Here is a 21,331-nt window from a genome sequence, read left to right on the forward strand (position 1 = left end):
ATAGAATGTAATAGAAAACCACATTTGTATTGGTGCCTGAAATCTACATATTTCCTTTTTGTATGAATATCCACCATGACATTCTTAACTTTGCTCTCAAACCAAACAGAATTATGCCAAGAATACTACACAATCCCAGAAAAGGTGAGGCTGCTAAGTTGCAGACTGTTAAATCCATGCATTGTGAAAGTACCTTTTTTGGAATCAAACCCAAAACATTGTACTGTCATAACAGTTTTTGCCTTCCTTCCTTGCAGCCATTTGGTCATCTCTTTTCTGAGAGCCCAGAAGCCTTTGACTTTTGCTGTTGTTGTTTTTTCAAAATAAAATGGATAATTTAGTTAAAATTCAGACCAATGCCAATATACTACAGGAGTACAGAGATCAAGATACTTGCAATGCAAGACAAAAAATAAAATGAGAATCTAATCAGCTAGCCTAGTCATAATTTATTATGCATCAGGAATCCTTTACAGTCAAATGCAAGCATTTTGAGAAACAGTGGGAGATACTCCCAGATAATTTTTATTGAATTAATCTCCAAACCAAACAATAGCGTTGTGCCATTTTGGAACATGGACTGAAGCCTTGCATGGTATGTATTGTAGGCTCAGTTTGGAGGCTGAAGAAATTTTTTCTCTCTATCTTTTTTCTACAGCTGATTTGAAACAAGAGCAAAGGTTCTTCTGCTTTGCTTCCTTCACCACAATGCAGCATTTCTCAGTAGAACTTTTTTCCCATCTGGCTTCTGGTCCCAAAGCAATCTTCTTTCCTGCCCCAAGAACTGCAGCATCTTGTTTGTTTACACTCTATCTCCTTCTTTTCGCCATTACAGCTGCCAGGAAAACATACAATTTTGGTTTTATTTATTTCCTTAATTTGATTTATCTCTGCCCACTGCTCTTAGCAGTTTGCAATTAAAAAAAAAATTTAAAATCATGATAATAAAAATTGTTAAGATAGCAAGTAAACAAATAATTAAAATTACACAAAATCAACAACTAGATGCCTATAAAAAATGATGCATTTTAAGGATCTTTTAGAAAAGAAAATAGATGTTAGAATTCCTTCACTCTACAGGGAGTATGTTCCAAAGGCCTATTGGCAACAGAAAAGGCTTAGTAAGCATGGAGGTTTTTATAGAAATAATATTATCTTAAGAAGCCTTATGCACCATGTGAGGTTTTAAAATATTTTAATGTATTCTTTTTCTCAGAAACAGAGTCAATTTGATGTAGTGATGAAGGCACCAGATTAGAGGCCAGGAGATTGTGAGTTCTGCTCCCACCTTAAACATGAAGCCAGCTGACTGACCTTGAGCCAATCACTCTCCCTCAGTCCTAGAAAGGAAGCAATGGCAAACCATTCCACACACACATAATAAACCTTGCCAAGAAAAACTATGGGGACTGCTAGTAATTCATGCATCACCCATTATAAAAAATGCATACATGCGTGTCTGCACACACACGCGTGCGCACACACACAACTTTGCATTTCAACCAGAAACAAAAAACCCAACACATTTCACATTCTTCACAAGGCCTTCGTTGCTGAGTTTGAACAACTTAAGTATTCATACTGGATATAAGTGTAACCTCATCTAGAGCACATTACTATGGTTAAGCTAGAGCAGCGACGGCAAACCTTTTTCTTGTTGTGTGCCAAAAGTGGGTTTGCGGGCGTGACAGTGGGCACGCATGCCAGCACCCATAATGCAATGCAAACCCCCCACACCAGAGACAGTGTGCCGGCCGACCATTACTATGGCTGGTCTTCGCATTTGCATGCGTGCCAGAAACCAGGAGACCAAGTGGCTGATGCACATTCCTGAAACAGGAAGTTCATCTTCCTGGAGGGTGCATGCGCAATGGGCAGCTGCTCTTCTGGTTTCAGGCGCACAGGTGCATATGAAAACCAGCTGGCTGGCACACCAGAACCCAGAAGAGCAATGGGCGACGGCTCTGTGTGCCCAGAAAGATGGGTTTGCATGTCACTTCTGGCACGCGTGCCATAGGTTCTCCATCACGGAGCCAGAGGTTTCCAGAATATGCATAATATTAAGATCATTATCTTTCAGAAAGGAATGCAGCTGGCATATCAATCAAAGTTCTCATTTTTAAAAACCTGAATATGATTTACCAGATAAGAGTGAAGAAAACTCCAATAACTATTTAGCTCCAATAACTATTTAGATCAATTGATATTAATCTCATCCATAAAACAAAATTATGTATTAACTGCATTTTTGTTCTAAGTTAACACATAACCTAGAGTCACAGAATATTTTTTTGATGTAGAGAGATACAGTTCAAACTTGATTTTTCAGTCTCAGGCCTGGAAAGTCAAATAATAAAAGTACGGCATTTTTCTAACCTTCAGAACACTACGTATGCTAAATTAAGGGCACAAGGTAAATCACTTACACAATTGCAAATTTCAATATATCCAACTCGTATACTATATACCTAATAAATGAGACCAAAAAGAAATCTAATGTAAGAATGTCCATGCTGAACAATTCAGTCAATGTAATATTTCCATAAGGCAAAGCTGATTTTGTTTCCAATGTAAAATATTTTAAATATACTGAATAATAGTGTCACTAGCAGTCAAAACAATGCTAGTGAAACAAATTCTCGCCCTCCACTCCCCGAATGAGCATGAAATTTGCTCTGTACAGTTACAAAATCTTCTGAATGAAACCCGGAAACATCAGACTGCAGGGACAAGGAGAAGAGACAGATGATTTATTCATACGTTAGATGGAACCCTCCAGTACTTCCTAAATAGAATATGCAAGACTTCATTTTATTAATCACAGATTACTTAATAAACAATTTACTAGAGTTATGCATATGCTAACTATACACTACTGTTTGCAAAGCAGCATAATCATTATTATAATTACTAATAATTCTATTTTATCTTCCTTTCTTCTTGAAGACACTCAAAATAGCTAAACACATACAATATGCTAATCCATAACCAGACAAACCACATTAGGGCTTAGCAAAATATGCTGCACTAGTCATGCACACATTCCTTATGAAAGACCAATCGGAGAAGTAATCTGAGGAACGATAAGAGGAATAAATAGCTGCAAATTGTAGAAGCTGAATGTCATATCAATCATATCAAAGAAGCTTGTAAAGAGGAAAAAATAAAAGCAAGCTATAAAGCAGAGTCTCATATCACACTAGAAGGTGCACTCTGTATTTTAAATGCTCAAGTGAACTAAGGTAAGTTCTTAGTTGGATCATATGTTCACTATGCATTTATTAAAGAAAAATAAAATAAAAATATGCATTATGACAAAAACTCTTTGTTTGTAGAACTAAGAGTTTCCAGATCTTTCAATGCTCCTTTATACTGTATGTTACAATTCTAGGTTGCTTTATAATGTTACAGTTTTAGACAATTCCTCATGTTGAGACATATTTGATGGATAAATGTTGCCTTTCTTTTATACCACTCCTTCTATCACATGCACAAAAAAATGTTTGCATGTAATTGTGTGCATTCTTAAAATATATTAAGCATTTAGTTCCAGTCACAAAATTGCATAATGTAAATACCATTCTATCTTAAAACAAAATACCATTCTGTTTCAACTTATTGACGTCAGAGAGTCACAAATATTTCCAGTCCATTAACAGAGCATAAAAATAATGCAAAACTTCTATTCAGTCATCCAAATTCAAAACAAAAAAGGGAGAACACACAAAAGACAGAATAAAAGTAGAGTTTATAGTGTGCTAATCATACACTACAGAGTCAAATTACAGTAAATACAATTATAAATCTGTGATTGCTGCCAAAAATTATCTCATTCATTTTTCTTTTTAATCTGCTGAAATATACATTGTGATCTGAGATCTTAACCTTCAGCATTTTTCTATCACTTATTTTTCATCACTGGCTGGAAATAGCTAAGACATGTGAACGTTATAGCATCACAACATGAGACAAATCACCATAGATGCTTTAAATAGGAGAATAAAAACTAAAAGTACAGCAAGTGTATTTTAGTGACTATTGCTCATATACCATAACATTAATTTCACTCTTAATATTTTTTCTATAAATGTCCACACATTTTGGGAAATTAATTTTTTTCAGGATAAGCTTGAACAAATCAATTCAGAGTTCTCACTCAAGGCACAAAATAACCACTCATTTTATCCTATTTTGGATACATTATGTGAAGACTTAGCTCTCTGGAGAAGACTCTGAGGCTGGAAAAGATAGAAAGAAGAAGAGGACAACTAGCAGCAAAGTGGGTAAACTCACTTACGGTGGCAAATGGGGGGAGGGGGGCAAATGGAGGCTGTCCAGACTTTGAATCTGGATCATAAGTACCTTTGAACAGTACTATCGATATTACTTTGAGTGGTTGCTAAGCAACCAGTTGTAAATCGAGAACTGCTTGTAATGATGTTAATGACATGGCTAGATTAAAGCTTTTCAGACATCTACAGTAGTTGCTGATGTTGCCATATAGGAAAAGTAAACCCAAAGCTGCACAATGGGAACACAAAAGGTAAAAAGTAGGAACATAGGAAAGCCAAAACAACAACAACAATAACAGAAGGATGTGACCTTGTTTGCTCAACACAGTCTGATTCAGTATCATTTTAACTCTTTCTACTTTAAAATGTCTTTAAATATCTCCACTGCTTGCATTTTGCAATGTATTTACAACACTCCATAGATGCAGCAAAGTTGAAAACAATGTCAACGAATATCTCTTTTCAAAAAGAATTTTTTAAAAAGCTGAGCTTTAGAATGAAGAGCTGTCCATGTGGGAAATAGTTCTCAAATACTGAGAGTAGTTTCCACATCACTAACATTAGCACTGGCAGAATCTGGCAACAGATTGCAGGGAACACTGATTCTCAAGTTTCTAACCTTCCATGCTATCCAAAAAGGTATTACAGATTGTCATCTAAGAATGATTAAATTAAAACACAATTTAGCAGTAGCTTTTGACTAAATAATTGAAAAACGGTTATTTTTCAATAAAGTTGGATAGAAAATAACAATGAAGTCTTTACTAAAGGTATCTATTTTTTTTTTAGGTAGATGTAAACTTTTAGCTACTTTGATTTGATGGGAGTGGTGGGCTAGAGGTCTGGTGGACAATGTTCCTGTAAATATGCATAATCCACATATTTACCTAATTGCAGACAGAGACAGGCAGAGAGACTTTCTCTTGGCCCCTTTGGTTTTAGAGATCAGTCAATAAAGCTATTGGATGTACTGCAAATAAGACAAGTGTTTTCACAATTCAGGAATGCCAGATTAAATACACTACATAATGCATATTTCATAATGTCCCAGAGCAGGATGTTAACAGTGGAATACAGAGGCAAAAAATGATATTTTGATGACTGGAATTCAGTCTAGTAACATTTTTGTTTTTTTAATCACATTAATGTTTTAAAAATCAACTCTGAAATGTTTATTAGAAAAGTAAGTAAAATTTATTTACAGTTAAGTCAGCCACATATAGAATTTCAAAATACAACATCAAATATCAAATATCAAAAATAAAATAAAAATAAATAAGTAATAATAAATAAATAAATAAATAAGTAAGTAAGTAAGTAAGTAATAAAACAGCCAATAACTAAAAAAAAAAGAGATAGTATTTGGTCTATCCCAGTGATGGATAACTTTTTCTGGACCGAGTGCCCAAAGCGCACCCAAACCCCCAAAATGAAATGCGTATGCAGCCCCTGTGCAATCGCCCTGCTCCCGAAAATGTACATGCGCCCCCACAAGCGCCCCACTCCCCGTGCATACGCAGCAGACCCAAAGATCAGCTGGCTGGTGGGAGGCATGCGCACATGCGCAGTAGAGCTGAACTAGGGTGACGGCTCATGTGCCATCAGCTGGCGCTGCACGCGTGCCATAGGATTGCCATCACAGGTCTATTCTTTGGTCTAGTGGCTGTCATTATATATGGTTGGACAAATTTTGGTTTTTGAGCCTCTGGAGCTTGAATTTAGATCTTTTATCTTAGCTCTGTGGCAACACTGTAGCTTTTAAACGGAATAATTTTAAATATTTGGTCAACACACCACTGTATCTTTGCTGTATCTGCAAAGAGCTAGGTAAGTGCCCTCGTAACCTCTGACTGCATAACATTGCTATATCTCTGTCAGCAAGAGAAAAAATAGCATACGCAGCTCGTTTTCTCTAGTAAATAGCTCTTTTAGCACAAGAAAGGTGAAGAAAGATTCTAGCTCACTATAAACAATGACAATATTAGAAAACATGACCTACATCCTCAATTGCCTAATATCGACAGGGCAGAATCAATCAAAAAAGGGCATCTTAAGGTATCTGCCATCCAGTATGGCTGAAGGTAATATGCCAAGCACAGCTGCAGTAAGTGCTCTATGATGTCTAAAATTTGTCTGAAGGGCTAGTACTACACAGAAGCCTCCATGCCTTAAAGACATCTGAGGACTGTATCAATTTCTTGCTGCTTCTCTATGCCCAATAGTCTTTGTTTCATAATCTTTTTGCCTTGGTTGCAGAGCCTCGCAAGTGAAGCCATAAAAGACCATTTGCAATGTAAGGGGGAGCAAAACCTGTCCTTTATTATTTATTATTTATTTATTTATTATTTAAATTTATATACCGCCCTATCTCCCAAAGGACTCAGGGCGGTTCACAGGCATATAAAACATCGATACACAAAATTAAAATAATCTTTAAAAAACTTATTCCAATGCCCTATCATTAAAAATAGAAATATAAATATTAAAATCAATTTAAAACCCCTATAAAATTTAAAATCTAAGCCAGTCCTGCACAGATGAATAAATGTGTCTTGAGCTCATGACGGAAGGTTCAAGGTCCGGAAGTTGACGGAGTCCTGGGGAGCTCGTTCCAGAGGCGGGAGCCCCACAGAGAAGGCCCTTCCTGGGCGCCGCCAGACGACACTGCCTAGCTGACGGCACCCTGAGGAGTCCCTCCTGTGAGAGCGCACGGGTCGGTGAGAGGTATCTGGTCGCAGTAGGCGGTCCCAGATAACCCGCCCTATGCCATGGAGCGCTTTAAAGGTGGTCACCAAAACCTTGAAGCGCACCCGAAGGCCACAGGTAGCCAGTGCAGCCTGCGCAGGATGGGTGTTATCACGGGAGCCACGAGGGCTCCATCTATCACCCGCGCAGCCGCATTCTGACTAACTGTAGCCTCCGGATGCCCTTCAAGGGAGCCCCATGTAGAGAGCGTTGCAGTAATCCAGGCGAGACGTCACGAGGGCGTGAGTGACTGTGCATAGGGCCTCCCGGTCCAGAAAGGGGCGCAACTGGCACACCAGGCGAACCTGGTAGAACGCTCTCCTGGAGACGGCCGTCAAATGATCTTCTAGAGACAGCCGCTCATCCAGGAGGACGCTGTTGCGCACCCTCTCCATGGGGGCCAGTGACCCGCCACCGATGGTCAGCCGCGGATTTAGCTGACTGTACCGGGATGCCGGCATCCACAGCCACTCTGTCTTGGAGGATTGAGCTTGAGCCTGTTTCTCCCCATCCAGACCCGACGGCCTCCAGACACCGGGACAGCACTTGATAACCGTTGGGGTGGTCCGGTGTGAAAAGTACAGCTGGGTGTCATCCGCATACAGCTGGTACTTCACACCGAAACCACTGATGATCTCACCCAGCGGCTTCATGTAGATAAAGAACAGAAGGCGAGAGATCGACCCCGCGGCACCCCACAAGTGAGGCGCCCGGGCCGACCTCTGCCCCTGTCAACACCGACTGCGACCGGTCGGAGAGATAGGAGGAGAACCACCGATAAACGGTGCCTCCCACTCCCAATCCTCCAATCGGCGCAGCAGGATACCATGGTCGATGGTATCGAAAGCCGCTGAGAGGTCTAATAGGACCAGGGCAGAGGAACAACCCCTATCCCTGGCCCTCCAGAGATCATCCACCAACGCGACCAAAGCCGTCTCCGTGCTGTAACCGGGTCGGAAACCGGACTGAGACGGGTCTAGATAGACAGTTTCATCCAGGTGCAAGGAAACTGATATGCCACCATACTCTCTACAACCTTCGCCGCGAAGCGAAGGTTGGAGACCGGACGATAATTACCTAAAACAGCCGGGTCCAGGGAAGGCTTCTTGAGGAGGGGCCTCACCACCGCCTCTTTCAAGGCGGCCGGAAAGACTCCCTCCACCAAAGAAGCGCCCGTAATCGCCTGGAGCCAGCCTCGTGTCACCTCCTGCGTGGCCAGCACCAACCAGGAGGGGCACGGGTCCAGTAAACATGTGGTGGCATTTAGCCTCCCCAACAACCTGTCCATGTCCTCGGGAGCGACAGGGTCAAACTCATCCCATACAATGTCACCAAGACCGCCCTCAGCCGTCTCACCCGTATCACCGCAATCTTGGTCCAAACCATCCCGAAGCTGAACGATTTTATCGTATAGATAACCGTTAAACTCCTCAGCACGTCCCTGCAACGGGTCATCCCGCTCCCCCTGATGTAGGAGGGAGCGGGTCACCCGAAACAGGGCGGCTGGGCGGTTATCTGCCGATGCAATGAGGGAGGAGGCGTAGGTACGCCTCGCTTCCCTCATTGCCACTAGGTAAGCCCTAGGATAGGACTTCACTAGTGTCCGATCAGCTTCTGAACGGCTAGGCCTCCAGGAACTCTCTAGGCGTCTTCTCCGGCGCTTCATCCCTCTCAGCTCCTCGGAGAACCAAGGGGCTGGTTGGGACCTGCGCTGGGTCAGAGGCCGCAAAGGCACGACCCGGTCTAAGGCCCCCGCCGCGGCCCGCTCCCAGGCCGCAACAAGTTCCTCAGCCGAGCCGTGTGCCAGACCCTCAGGAAATGGCCCAAGCTCCGTCCGGAACCCCTCCGGGTCCATCAGGCGCCTGGGACGGAACCAACGTGTCGGCTCCGTCTCCCTGCGGTGATGAATGGCGGTCAGAAAGTCCAGACGAAGAAGAGAGTGATCTGACCATGACAAAGGTTCAATGACTATTTCCTTTAAGTCCAGATCTCTCAACCACTGACCAGAGACAAAAATCAAGTCCAGAGTGCCACCCCCAACGTGAGTAGGGCCATCAACTACTTGGGTCAGGTCCAAGGCCGTCATGGAAGCCATGAACTCCCGAGCTACCGTCGATGACGAGCCGGACGATGGCAAGTTAAAGTCCCCCACGACTAAAAGTCTGGGGGTCTCAACTGCCACCCCAGCAAGCACCTCCAGGAGCTCGGGCAGGGCAGCTGTCACGTAGCAAGGAGCCAGGTACGCGACCAGCAAGCCCATCTGACATCTATGACCCCATCTCACAAAGAGGGATTCGCACCCGGCAATCTGAGGTACAGTGGTCTCCCTCGGCTCTAGACTCTCTCTAATCACAACCGCCACCCCACCACCCCTACCCTGGCCCTCGGCTGATGAAATGCTCGGAAACCCGTGGGCACATCTGAACAAGGGGCACGCCCCCTTCTGGGCCCAACCAGGTCTCCGTAACGCCCATAAGGTCCGCGGCACCCCCCTGAATAAGATCGTGAATTAGGGGGGCCTTATTGGCCACGGACCGTGCATTGCATAACATCAGCCGGAGGCCAGGGCCCTGAGCATCCTGACCATCCGGGAACGGGAGAAGTTTGAGGGCTCGGGCGCGCGATCGCCTGTAAGCATCGGCGCGCACCCCTAACACGATATGAGCCCCACTTCCGCCATATCTGCCCTCCCCTTACCGTGGAAATAGCACCACCCTCCACCAATGGAACACCGACTCCCCATGACCTCGGACCCACCAACCCCGCCACGAGCATGTGCAGGAACTGGACTCCCCGACGGGTTACCCCAACACCCACCCCTTCCTCCCACCCCCAACCCAAGCCCGCCGGTTTCCTTCCCCTTAAAATCCCCTTAAAACTCCCCTTAAAAAATCTATTAAAACAGCCAATTAAAAAACCCCTAAGCCTCCTATTTTTCGCATGCCAGTCTAATCACACTGTTTGTGGTTAAATATGACTTTTAGCCAGTAACTGCCAATAGTGATTCAGATCCAAGCCTCTACTCTTCAGATTCCCAATTCTAACCTTACAGCCAGATTAGGATATTTAGGGACTTGCAAAATCCATCTCAGGAATGATGACACCACAAAAGGATGCTAGAAGTTCCTACAAGGGAAAAAGATGACATGATTTACTGGATGCCCCCAGGACAGAGTTAGGAAAATCTGCCCAGAGATTATTTTTAAAAAAGCCCGCCAAAAAATAAAGTGTGTGGTGAGGAAATTTAGTGAGCCAATCAGAATTGCAGATGTAATGTATCAACTTGCTGTGAGATGAAGCATGCTTGTTTTGAGACGTTTGTCCTGAGTGTAAATTCTTTACATCTGTACAGAAATAACGTTTTTAAAATGTTCCCACCTACCTTTGATTATTGCTTAACTTGCACCCATGAAAAAAACCACCCAGCTTTGGGCTGGAGCAGCAGGAATATTATTACATATCTCTGCTAAAACAGAGTAAGGGCATGTTTAAATATCATATAATATGGTATCCCCCCCTTTTAATCTTTTAATGGTGATTTTTACAATAACTATGATTATTGCTATTATGGTTTTATCTTTTTAACGTTTCTGGTTTTAATATTTGTAAGCTACCAGAGTCGTCTCTGGACGAGATGGGTGGCACATAAATCTAATCAAATGATTGATCAAAGTGGCCTTTAGAAAAACATTTGTTTCCTTTTGGTTAAAAACCAGATACAATTTAATAAAATGGAACAAGTTACACATAAAGCATCAAAAACATTCTTTAAAATCTCCAAATGGTATTTATTTAATTTCCTTGTGAACTAGCCTAATTTCAGAAACAGTTGATTATTTAAAACAATGGGATTTTTTTTTAAAAAAAGTATTCTAACACAGGGAAAGCTATGTTCTAAGCTGAAAAATTCACCTATGTTCTTTCTCTGCTTTATTTGCCCTATAGCTGAATTGCAAATAAGCTAATTCAAATGCAAAAAAATCTTCCATAGCTGTCAATTAAACTGCATTTGTAATGCCAGAAATCAGGTTTTCATATATTTAGCAACAATGACAGCTATGTAAAGTATTAGGATATACATATATACTAGCAGATCTCAATTAGTGTGGTTATGGAAAATATGACAAATGGTTGCAATTCAATGGAAACAGGCAATGACAATCTTTAGCATAAATTTTATATGTGTATCAATGAAATATTACAGTAAAATATTAAAAGAATATACCTATAATTTATATTTATTGTTAACGAATTCATAGTATAGTTATGGCAAGCATATCTGATATCAATTTACAATTCATACTAAATTGAACATCGCATTATTATAATCTGTATTAATTGCAATCTACTTGACTCTCTTCTTTATCAAAAATACATATAATTTTAAAAATTACATATTAATTATTCCAAATTATCTGCTCGTTATTTATTGTAAGCCACCCGGGATCACTGAGCATGAGTTGGGCAGCCATATAAATTTTCTTAAGTAAAATAAGTAAAATAATTACCTTAAGAAGCCTGGATATGTCCTGTGTGAGGTTTAAAAATATTTTAATGTATTATTTGCCCAGTGTAAAACAAATAAATAAATATAAATTTTAAAATAATTTAATTAAAACACCATAGCCTTAGATGTATTGGACTTGTGGGATGAGAATTGTTTAAATTTTCTGGTGGAGGCATCAGAATGAAGAACCCAATTGGAGAAGGTTAATTTAAGGCAAAATATGTTCACCGTAAACAGTGAGTCCTGAAAGCCACAGTTATAGTCCATACAGACTCCCAAAAGTCATTGCCAAATTTTGATTCTTAGATGTGATAAAGGGTCAATTTTTTAAATAAATTGTGGAAAACTAATTTAAAACTAATTTAAAACTAATTTAAATATGAAAGTAGATGCCACCTTAATGACATCAGAATAAAGACATGTCCATATAGGTCACTGCCCTTTTTCAGAATGAGGCCTGCACCTGAGTTTGGCAGCCAAGCCTTTTTATTTCTAGTTCAATTGCAATTTATTAGAAGCTGCAAGGAAACTAATATTTTTCTTTCAATGCAGCAACTCTGTATTTTCAGGAAGCCTTGATTCACCAGGGCTGCCATCTTTCATGTTTTTAGACTAGCTGAAATAAAAGTGGCCGTAGACACAGATAATATTAAGTCAATTGGTGTTAAAAAGAAATCATGAACTCTCAGCAAAATCTAACTGAAATCTCATGAAGTCTCTGCATGTTAGTCAATATATAACTGCCAACAGCAGCTGAGCTTGCACCTGAAATACATTAAATATAAAATGCCAGAGTTTAAATTTGCTCCCCTTTAAATAGAAAGCAATATGCAATTCTACGGACTGTTGAATTCTGTGCCTCTGGCTTGCCCTGATTCTTAGTCAATCCGTATTAAATATCAGTTACATTGCTAGGAAGTAAGCCAGTCACATGAGTAAGAGGTTTAATTTTTTTTCTTCTTCTCCCTTAGACAGCTACAGCTGATTCTGCAAAATCTGATTTTTTTTTAATTTATTGCATACACCAATACTTAATCCTTTACTACTGTGATTCTCCCCATGAACGCATGGAGCTATAGGCTTTGAATGCAATACCATGTATGACATATATTACTAATATTTGTATACCTCATGCATGGGATTATGTATGCGAATATTTGCATGCTTGTCTGCACAAAAGAGAATTTTTATGACATGCATGGATCACTGGGAGGGTAAATTATGAGAATTTATAGGAATAGAGGGAAGGAGAGTCTCCAGAGGAATGAGAGTCTTGGCCCAACATCTGCTGGGCCCAAGCCATAAAACTTATTTTTTTTCTACCATAATAATTCTCAGATGGTTGTCCATTCTCATATGATGCTCAGGGAGACAAAAGAGTTGCACTGGATTAGTAAAAAAAAAACTTGCATGAGCCTAAGCATTTGTTTAAATTAAAATCTAAGATGAAAAGAAATCAAAGTTCAGACTCATCACTTAAGTATTCTGCCAAAATTATTGGAACAGTTCCAGTTTACCCATTATATGAATGAAACTATAAATAGCTTACCTCCAGGAATGCCTAGACAGTGTAAGTTCTGTGAGCCATATCCAGGTCACAATTTACATTGCTCTGCAGTCTATTAAATACTTTGCTATAATTGCCTGATATCATCCCTTATGGAGACCAACTGTACAGCCTTCTTTAACTTTAGGGCCCCGTGAATATGTTTGGACTGCACTCACTGTAATTTGGAAGACATCAAATTAAAAAAGATGTCCTTTCCATGCCAGTTATATATTTTGCTATTGCTCTTGCCCTACCATGGTTTTCTTGGGAAATGTTTCTAATATTATCTTTTATTATTTTTCATCTTGTTGTGTTTCATTGTTGTGTTTTATTCTACTGGATTCATACATGATTTAAAATTGCCGTTCTCTTTTGTGACCTGCCTAGGCAACAGTTTTCATCTGAAACATAATATAAATATGTGATCCTAAGCATGCCAGTACAGCCAAAATCTTGTGCTTAGAATGTAGTAATAGATAGGAGGCAAAATTTATTCTGGCATACAGTATATGTTTTAGTTGAGTATGAAATATTTTAAAAACAAATGCAGGTATTTTCAAGGTAGCTGTCCTTTACATATTTGTGTTACAATGAAAAATTCTGAACAATGTGAACTTGTGTCCTGTTTTAGCAATATTATCTCCCAAAGAACTTTGCAATTAAATCATATATATCTGAAGAGAACATTTTGTGCATTTATACAAAGCAGAAGAACATCTTTGATATTAGGGTATTTGCCAGATGTTATATTAAGTTTCTTTCTCTAAATGTGAATGTGTGGTCATTATTATTTATGATAATAAATGATTTATGATAGTAAGTGCTTAAAAGCAGTCACAGAAAGACATCCATCAATAACGAGACACTCTACAAAAGATTCTATTTCATTGTTCCTAGCATTAAGCAAACTCTTAATGCTATGGCAATGTCACTAAGTGGAAAATGAAACCTACACCACGAAATAATCTAGTTCCATTATCTGATGGAAATAATGAATTATTTTGTCTTATATATATTAGGGTCATTGCCAGAAACACAGTATCACTTGGAGTACGGTAGATAGAAATTAGTAGTATTTGCTCTATATCCTATGCAACTCACTTGATGAAATTATCATAAATTCCTGTTATTCTTCACCTTCCTTATTTTAGAATATGAAAACTTATGTTCCTCCAAAGATTGCTGAATTACAGCTCTAGTTGCCATGGTCAATGGTGACAGCCACATATCTCCAATTCTACAGTATAACCGTTAGAATGGATATTTAAACAACAATATATAAAATCACGGTAAGTGTCAAAGAAAAAAAAAGCAAGACAAACCAGAGATCTACAAACCAACCATCAATCATTCTCTCAGACTGACTCCAGAAATAAGTACTGCATACATATACTTCATGGGTGATTGTAAGTCTGCCATTATCTTTTATATCAGTTAAAGATATTTTAATGAGAAACACAGTGAAATCTTTTTGTACTTTACAGATCTGAGCCTACATAAACTAACAATACTGATTATTTAATTGATATGTGATGTTTCATCCACAGTCAAGAGAAAGGTATGATTTCTATCTTCTATTTGCCTTTAGATTCAGAAACAAGATGCAACTCATCCTTAGCAGCATTATGGGTTATTTGGATTAATATGAGAAAAGACTGGCATAAAAGCAAGAAGAAGAAAGAGTTACTTTAATTATTAATGATTCCTGTTGATTTTGATTCAGTTAGGCCCAGGAGCAAGTGAAAAACTGTTCTTTTAAAATAAAAGATGTTGGTTCTAAGAAATTTCCAAATTCCATAATTGGGATCTAACTTGATTATTCTAATTAGAAGTTCATAAAAATAGACTCAAAGCTTTTAACAAAAAAGATTTTTGGAAAACTTGAAAACCTGCATCATATGTATTTCTGTGCTTACATAACTTTTGAGTTCTAGAATTTAGCTCACATTCCAAAAAAAAAAAAGTATCTGGAAACTAATTAATTTTAACAGTGATTTAACATGATAGTGAACTGAAAAAAGCTTATATGATCCTCAAGATTGTAAATATAAAAATGATATTTTAAGTATTTAAAACAACAGTAAATATTCTCTCTCTATGATCCCTGAATCAGGACACACTAAATTATGTATTTCAAAGTATAAAATAATATAAAACATGCTAATCATAAATGCAGCCTAAATAATAGTAGAGTAGAAAAGGTGAAGAAAGAAATAGAGGGTTATAATTGTGGCTGCACAAGACCAAGCCTTACGAACAAATGCATACAAAGCCAGAACTGAGAAGACAGCAAATGCTGCCTTTGCAAAGAAACTGAAGAAATAATGGACCATCAGGTTAGATGCTGCAAGAAGATCACAAAGATTGACTACAAAAAATGCTATGATAAAGTAGCAACAACGATGCATTGTAAGATCTACAAGAAATATAATTTACCTGCAAACAGGAACGTATGGGATCATAAAATAGAAAAAGTCATATGAAATGAAGAAGTTAAATTGCTCTGGGACTTTAGAATTCAAACAGACAGGCACCTGCCACATAACATTCTAGACTTATCAATTGTCAATAAGACAGACAAAAAAAATTAGATAGTGGACACTGCAGTATGTAGAGACAGCAAGATAGATAAAGAACTGGAGATGATAAAATACTAAGACCTACAAATACAAATAGAACGACTGGGGCAAAAGAAAGCAAAGATAGTAACAAAAGTAATAGGCATCCCAAAACAACTGGAATACCACTTGAATACCATTGGCATTGACAAAATCACCATCAGTCAATTGAAAAAGGCAGCTTAATTTGGAACAGTTTGCATCCTGCAACGATGCCTTTAACACCATTAAGCATTCACTTCCGCCTATTCCAAGTCCTTAGAAGGCCTCCATAGGTAGATAAAAATGCAAATGCAGTCTGAACATCTGGTTAACTTTGCAGCAAATCATAATGATGTAAGTTTTAAAGCCAAATAAGAATCTACATACTTTCTGTTCTTACTTATCATTATCACTAGGGCATATTTCTTAACAATCTTAAAGATTTGTATCTGACTATTTTAGAATGTTAAATATTAGATTATTATTCATTGGGAAGTAAAATGAGTATTTGACTAACAAATGTAAGCCATAAGAATGTATGTTTATTTATGCAGAATGTTATGGTGCTGCAACCCTACCTGAAGTGGCAATTTCATTTCTTTGCAAATGCAAAGTAATATTTGAATTTTTATTGAGCAACTATAAAGATGGCCCAGATATGCTCTAAAACTCACTTCTAATCATTGCAAAAGCTACAGACAAATCCTTGGACAGAAACAAGCAAAAACACAGTCATAGGTTTAGTAGTTTTCAATGTTCTAACAAATAGCTATTTGTCTCATATCAATAAAAAAGACTCTGTGATAAAATATTTTTTAAAACAAATGATAACTACAACATTGAAGCCTGAGATGTACAACTATCCAGCAATCACACACTGTAAAATTATTGGCAACCATTTTTCATAATTTGTGTAGTGCTGCCTAGCATGAACTTGCTCATCAAAAAGACATATTGCAACACTTTGCCTTAGAATTGCAACAGTCTGTAATGTTCCCATCCATCAGATGGCATTTTAAAATTTGATATTCCTCCCTTTGAAGCAAACCAAGACATGGGAGATTATCTGTAACCAAATTGGGCTGTTTTCTAAAATATAGTAGGGTAGTTTTATTATTTCTTAAAATTTCTTGAAATAATGCTAATTTCTTCACCTTATGTCTTCACCACAGTATATTGATATTTTTCCACATTTAATGCTTGTTAGAGCATCACAATCTCTTCACACACACATATACAAATATACAGGGAAGCTGCTTCAGGCAAAGGCTGGGAACCTGATGAAGCCAATGTCCAAAAGGACACATTAGAAAAAAAGATGCTAGAGGGCTTGAGTTGTGCTGCACTTAGATGCAAGTGAGAAAAGGGATTCAATATGTACAAATGTATTGTATGTCAAGGTATCAGGAAAAGAAATCTCAGCAGGTACCCTAGTTCTACCTTATAAATTGGGAAATTATACAAAATGTACACATCTAAAATAATGGCTACATAAAATAAAATAGTATGTGTTTTGTTGGACTCTCAGGGTCCAACAAAACTGATAACCCTATTGGTTTTCAAGGAAAGAAGTACAAGTACCTAGTTATCCAAGAACAGACAAAAATATCATTGTAAAACATTTCCAAATAATTTACAAGGTGGGGATTGGACCACATAGCAAAGGTACTTTCATGTTAGGTTGGAGGGCAAGTGTCTTCTTTACAGGCCCTGAAAAAAAATCAGTCTCCATCTGTACTTTTTATTTAAGATCTGGAGCAGGAGCTGAACCAGTTTCTATAAATCAGCTACTATATTCTCCATCTTGGTCCACTTCCTTTCTGTTTGGAATTTGGGAGCCTACAGATTGCTACTGTATGCAGCCCTTCACTTCCTTCTCTGTTCTATATTAGGAATGTGACTATTCTGGTATTGTTTTCGGATTTGTTTTACATTTTTACAACTCGATCAAAACTGGAAAGAGACACTATGTTGTTTTAATTGCTCAAATACCTCCAGAATGTACAACATGCTTAACAAGCTTCTTTTAAAAAAATGTAATATTTATGCGACACATGGGTTCTGTCTGGTTTAGACAAAATGCTATAGTTTCTCAGGGTACCAAAAGGTAATATCCAATTATATCATATATGATTTTCTTTCCCAAAAGCAAGAGACTGGTGTTCTACATTTTGTTGAAATCATTCTACAATCATCAGAATATTACCAACTTTAATAATTTTGTAAAGTAGTTTATTCAGGAAACTATATTTTGATGCCAAGATAGTATACAACATGATCTATAACTACCCATGAATGTTAAAGGAAATTGGGGGGAAAAACCACATTATTTTGTGTAAAGTTAACTAATTATAATTACCTTTAATTATCAGATTGTAGTGAAATTCACCAAGTATGATTTATATTTTTTGTCATACACTACTATGTATTCACACTATAAAATGCCAAAGTGGGAAAAGGTGGAAGGAGCATTGCTATTTAGACTGATGCAAATAAAGGCCTGCTTTTATTTGAATTATTGATGTACTTTGCATTGGTAATTTGATTCAGAAAAAAGGAAGAACTCTACCCACACAAACGTCTGTTGAATTGCCTGAGAAGCATCACATTCAATTTGATACTCCAAATCAATTATATATAGATATAGATACACACACAGACACACAGTTCATCCTTTTTCCTTATCCACTAGTAGGTGAGAGTAATTATTCATTTAGTTTAACTTTTATTCTTACTTGTTATACAATCTTTTTCCATACAATTAATTTTCAAAAAGCTTGTCTCCTTTTCTCAAACATTCATAAAACTTCTTTTAAAGGAAAACTGTTTACAGAGGGCATTATGAAAAGTATCTTTGATACTGTCTGGCATTGCACATTTCTCCTAAATGTATTTTTGAAATACTTCCCAACATCTAATGTTCTAGGGCAAATACCAAGAATTAGAAAATCAATCAATTATTGACTACCAGGGTAGAAAATTAAAATAGAAACAGTACAACTGTGAGTCGAATACCGGTAAATATGAACAATATCCTGCCATGAACTTACCCTTGAAATCAGGGTCACAAAGAATACAATAAATATCTTTCCTTTAGAAACACAAGAACACTATGAAAGGCATATCAGGTAAAAATGCAACATTTGATGCCACAATGTAATAAAATAATATCTTTATCTCCAAATTGTTGTAGGAAAAGTATAAATCAACCAAAATGACAATGGAAACCAATGATAAACACTAATACAAAATAGCTTCTTTATCAGAGTTTAAGCCACCAGTTTGCCTTCCTAATTAGTCTTCCCTCAGGAATAGAAGTTTCCACAGGAAGAAAGTTTCTTCCATTTCTTCACTCACCCTTCCTAGAGACAGTAGCAACACAAACGCCTTCTCTTGGGATTTAATTGAAACATGGGAAAAGCTTGTTAGGGAAGATGCAGTGCACTGCAAAAAGTATAATACAATAAAATAAATGATATTCACATACAACCCTTACCACCTTGTTTCTAAACAGATGCAAAACCGTAACTTTATATTTTTATTATATATTACAAATGAGATTTGGATAGTATGCAATTATAATGAAATAATGAAATAATTTTAAATTAAATGATTTTTAGTAAAGACTCTATTAATCTGATTGAAGTAGCTCGGTAGATTATTCTTATTAAGTGAGGAAACAGGATTCTTTTTTGTACTTTTTAAATTAGTAATTAGAGCCTGGTGAATTATTTCTCTCTTTCTATAGAGGAAAGCATGAAAGCTAGACAAGAGAAGCTGATATCATGGACTACACCTGTTACATATTCAGCTCTAAATATTTACTAACCTGTAAATTCACTTTGATCACCAATGATCAGATAACTGGCACATATTTGTTTCATAAGGATACTAAGCATGTAATGAAGAAAAAGACATCAGAATCAAACTGAATAAATGTTCAGTTGATTGTAATATAAAGGACTAACTTATGAACTGAAAATAACTGTGTAATGTAGCTGAATTTTTATTATAAGGAAGTAGATCTGAAAATGTTGAGCAGAATTGATACTAGTTTCCAACACCTTTATCAGAAGAAATTAAATAAGGGTGCCTGCTACTCGATAGCTAAATAAAAAATGCACAACAGTAATTCCAGAGCACGAAGACTCTTCCTTCATTCAAAAAGTACAATTACAGGTAGTCCTCGACTTACAGCAGTTCATTTAGTGACATTCAAAGTTACAACATCATGGAAAAAAGTGACTTATGACCATTTCTCACACTTAGGATTGTTGCAGCATCCTCTTGGTCATGTGATCAAAATTCAGATACTTGACGACTGGCTCACATTTATGAGCTTTGCGGTGTTCTAGGATCATGTGATCAACTTTTTGCAACCTTCTGACAAGCAAAGTCAAAGAGGAAGCCAGATTCACTTAACAACTGTGCTACTAACTTAACAACTGCAGTGATTCACTTAACAACTGTGGCAAGAAAGGTCGTAAAATGGGGAAAGCTCACTTAACAACATAAATTTTTATCTCAATGGCAGTTGTAAATTAAGGATTACCTGTATATTAGTCAACATGGTTTTAAGAAGTAAAAGACAATTTTTATTTTTTTCACATTACAGAGAACATTATACACTTTCTTCAATAATTCTTACTGTAATACCTGCATTTTTAATCAAGTATATATATATCCAGTCTATATTATGAGAAAGACATGGAAATAAGTTTAAAACGTTATCCATTTAACAATAACTTTAGCAAATAAGAACCAATTTCTTTTGCCAAGAATTGTCCAGAGTGACTGAGAGTTGAGCAACTTATAAATTTAAGAAACTATCATTGTTATTAAGTTGCATGACCTGTATAGATGTCCTGTCCTAAGACAGAAGCTTTAATTATTATAAGGAATGATAAGGGTTTTTTAAAAGGAAGGAAATAATTTTAATAAAAGCTGTAAACTCATTCTGATAACTAAATCTATGTCCACATAATATTTGCACAATGTAAAATAATTCTGTTTTTAAAATTTCAATGCAAAAGTTTCTGCAGAATCCAACAATTTCATCCAAAGGAAGCCCTACCCCTTCTATACATGAATGTGAAAGTACAACACTTGCACAAAAGGGATGGAGTTGCATCGTAATAGCACAATGTCATTTGTCCCCCTTGTTTTCCCCACCCAGACTCTTCTGTATCAGTGAGATATGAAGAAAATCAAAGTAATCCCAAGGTCTGTGCTTGGGCAGAGAGATCAACCATACAAGAGATCTTCCTGTTACATACAGACTGTTTCCAATTTTTATTTTAGTTTTTAGTTTTAGTTTTATTCTGTTAGTCACCTTTCTGCTATGCCATTTGGCTTTATTCAATTATACCATTTCAAAGAGACTTAAGAAATAAATGCTTATGGGATTCTTGGAAATAGGGTCATTAAAAAAAATACGTAAAATTTTTGCTCATTGTCTTGATTCTTTTCAACTCCAATGACAATGCTCACTGTTCAATGTTCAACAAGTTCTATGGATGAAAAAGCAATTTGAACTTTGGGTGAATGCCTAACCTAAAGTTGTCTGATGGCACGATGCCCTTGCCTATTAAGCAGCTGGGTAGAATCCCCAATTACATGACTCATCTAACTCAGCCTA

At 37.6% G+C, this 21,331-nt stretch overlaps 1 protein-coding gene and 1 long non-coding RNA gene across 8 annotated transcripts in view; one reads left to right on the top strand and one right to left on the bottom strand.

The window, feature by feature from the left end:
* Positions 1 to 14,875, top strand: part of LOC131193034 (uncharacterized) — a 134,761-nt gene extending 119,886 nt beyond the window's left edge. The window contains exons 3-4 of one of the 2 annotated variants that reach the window (XR_009153830.1): positions 14,245 to 14,382; positions 14,682 to 14,875. This is a non-coding gene — a long non-coding RNA (uncharacterized LOC131193034). Of the gene's footprint in view, positions 1 to 14,244 lie in introns of both variants that reach the window. The other variant, XR_009153829.1, reaches the window with a different exon arrangement.
* FRMD3 (FERM domain containing 3) overlaps positions 1 to 21,331 on the bottom strand; it is a 104,556-nt gene that overhangs the window by 62,344 nt on the left and 20,881 nt on the right. The gene's annotated exons all lie outside the window — the stretch shown is intronic.

This window comes from Ahaetulla prasina, chromosome 2, assembly GCF_028640845.1.
Source record: "Ahaetulla prasina isolate Xishuangbanna chromosome 2, ASM2864084v1, whole genome shotgun sequence".
Taxonomy (NCBI): domain Eukaryota; kingdom Metazoa; phylum Chordata; class Lepidosauria; order Squamata; family Colubridae; genus Ahaetulla; species Ahaetulla prasina.